Genomic DNA, 3263 nt, shown 5'->3' on the forward strand with positions numbered 1-3263 from the left:
GAACTAGGGCAACGTAGTTAGTCCTTGAATTGCAAATAGGGTTAGGTATTATATGAAAAGTTAAACTGTTTCAGTATAGACTTAATGAACCTATACTTGGGGCAGGCTAACTAATCATACCGAAATTTACATAAGCTTTAAATACATACGTTAAACAGAGAAAACGGAATAAAGTAAATAAGCACAGAGAAAAGAACAAACAGAGCAGAATAAAGAGACAAAGCAAAGAGAGTAATATGATAAAGAGCAGAGGACCTATTGAGAGGTCATTTGTTGCATTAAGGCAACCTCAGAGATATCTATATCTTCATCTGCTGCATTGTGGCAGTCAGATAGATAATGGTGCAACCACTGAGAAACGCTTTCTGTAACGACCCAATTTTCAGTACGCCTAGGATATACCAGAAACAGAGTGCTACCAATTTCTCATCCTATATATTATCTATTATTTATTATATGAGCCTGATTCGTTGTTAAAAGCGTAGTTAGTTAGCAAGGTACTTTTTTTTTTTTAAAACATTTGGATTAATAGACGGATTCATTCATAATCAACTCACAGCTGATAACAGATAAAACAGTTATAAGCAACCACACATAAATACATCACAAGTAGCTAGCAACATTCATTTATCCTGCCTTTATTAGAGTATAGACCTTTAGTTAGAACACCCCTAGGTATAGCTAGATAATAACTATATACATATACATACATACAACATCCCAGGTCCTGACCTGTTCAAGAGGTCCCTAAGCTGGCACCTAGGCTAGCCTAGACTCTATACTCACCTAGTCCCTCTAAACTACTAAAGCGAGGGAAAGTACGTTCTAAGTCTTCACAACTCAAGTCAGGTGGAACGTCATCAAAAGATAGAATATCATCTGCTACTCCTCTGCACGATCATACTTTTCCACAGGACGTTTCTCTGGTACTTCATGAAGTATCCACAAAATAGGAATCTCGTACACAGGATTTAGGTTAAAGTGCGGATACGAAGGGGTGCAGACGTTGGCTGGTCTCACAGTATTTACATATAATCAGAGAACGATATTCACCCTAGACTCAGAAGACTATCTAGAGCAGAATCCTCTTCTTGTGAACGGTCATCAGCGAACTATGGTAAGGTACTCTTACTTCCATCTGAAGGGGAAAGGGAGAGAGAAGGGGTAAGAACTGGGGAGTTCTTAGTAGGGTCAGGGTTATTAGTAATGTTCATTAATTCTATGTTGTTTTGCAGACTATTAACAGAATACAAGGAAGCAGTAATTAGAAAACACAGATAAGTAGAGAAGATAGAGAAAATAGTTAGCAGAACACAAACAGAAGAATACAAGAAAATATCACAAGTGCAGAGAATGGAATACAAACAAGGAAAGCATACATTCATACCACAAACATAACAAAGGAAATGCGCAACCAAGTATGATGCATGTCTAGCCCTAGTGCAGGTAATGAGCTCATCTGTCGGTTACTAACCCGCTCTCGACGTTATCCAGCAACCTCTGTCTAGATAAGGCTTTCCTATTGGCTATACCCCTGTGTACAGGAAATAACCCCTCTGCCTTACAGAAATAAAATATGGATCTGTTCCGTAGGAAAGCGTTCTCAGTGATCACACCATTATCTATCTGACTGCCTCACTGCAGCAGATGATCATACAAGTATATCTGGAGTTGCCTTAACGCAACAAATGAATAAACACATCTCTTGGGTTGCCTCAAGCAACAAATCATCACATAATCATTCTCATTATCATCATTCATCATCATTCTCATTATTCATCATCATTTTCACATTTTTATGCAGTACCTCTTTCTTTCTCTGTTCAATCATACTGTACAAACTTTACATCTTTCACTTTTACAACATCTTAATTCAAACCATTTCTCTTTATCATATTACTCTTTTCTCTGTATCCCTTTATTCTGCTCTGGTTACTCTGTTCTCTGTGTTTCTTTACTCTGCTCTGATTTCTCTGTTTAACGTATGTATTTAAAGCTTTTGTAAATTTCGGTATGAATAGTTAGTCTGTCCCAAGTATAGGTTCATTAAGTCTATACTGAAACAGTTTAACTTTTCATATAATACCTAACCCTATTCGCAATTCCAGGACTAACTATGTTGCCCTAGTTCGTTCACTAGTCTCTGTCTGTTTTTCTGTCATTAAAATTTTACTGACTTTTTCTTCGATTTTTTTCTTTTCTTCAAATTTTTATCTTTTATTTATCTTTGCCTCACTAATATGTTTTTACCACTCCCTAAGTGTTTTATGAAGGTAATTATGAGATTCTGCGCTTAAAGTTGTCTTTCTAAAGCTTTTACAGAAAACTATCTTTTCTGCATTATTTTATTAAATAGGGTTTCGTTTTTCCAGCTGCCCAAGAACATGAACTTTAAAGCTTGAATTTCATCAAATTTCATCAAAATTTCACCAAAATTTCAACAAGAATCACTCATATAAATCATCAATTTCAAGCACAGCCAAACCATATCATAATCACACAACTCAAACAGAATCAATCAAGATTAAATTCGTCAATCCCTACCTGGTTTTGCTGCTCCTAATTCGGTTAAACTTTCAGGTGGTCCTTAAGCACTTTTTCCTCCTAAATCACATCAAGAACAACTTTAAATCCAAAAACTCTCAACTGACCAAATCTCACTCAGTATGTTAGGAAGATATATCTCACCTTAGACTTACTGGAAATTCACGTTTCTTGGCCCTCAAGTCAAGTTATGCATGATTCCTAAGGAAGAACATCAAGAAAACACATGTTTTGCATGGTTTTCCTTGAAAACCGAATTGAAATGGGAGGGAGACAGCCATCTCACCTTATTTCCAGCCTTGATAAGTCACATGGTTATGTAGAGGAAGAAGAGAGGATCATTTTGGTGAAATCGGAGTTTTGATTTGAGTTTTGGTTCAGAAGAAATCAAGCTTTGAAGATTAAGTGTTCATGAAAGTTTCTCTCTTTTCTCTCTTGTTATTTTCGGCCAAAATGATGAAATGAGACAGCCTTGGAGGTCTTGGGGGTGTAAGGTGAGTTGTGATTGGTTGGCTTGGAGGTGGATTAAAATAATATTAAAATATCTCTGTTGTACAACTACTAAAACTAGGTGTACCGGAACACTCGTAAAAACATCTCTAAAAATTATTTTCTGAGCTACTAGCATAAATGACACTAGTAACATATTTATTATGAGAATAGAACATGTATAATAAGGCCTTAGCATTGCTAAATTCATCATAGAGTGTTGGTGCTAA

This window comes from Arachis ipaensis, chromosome B10, assembly GCF_000816755.2.
Source record: "Arachis ipaensis cultivar K30076 chromosome B10, Araip1.1, whole genome shotgun sequence".
Lineage (NCBI taxonomy): Eukaryota > Viridiplantae > Streptophyta > Magnoliopsida > Fabales > Fabaceae > Arachis > Arachis ipaensis.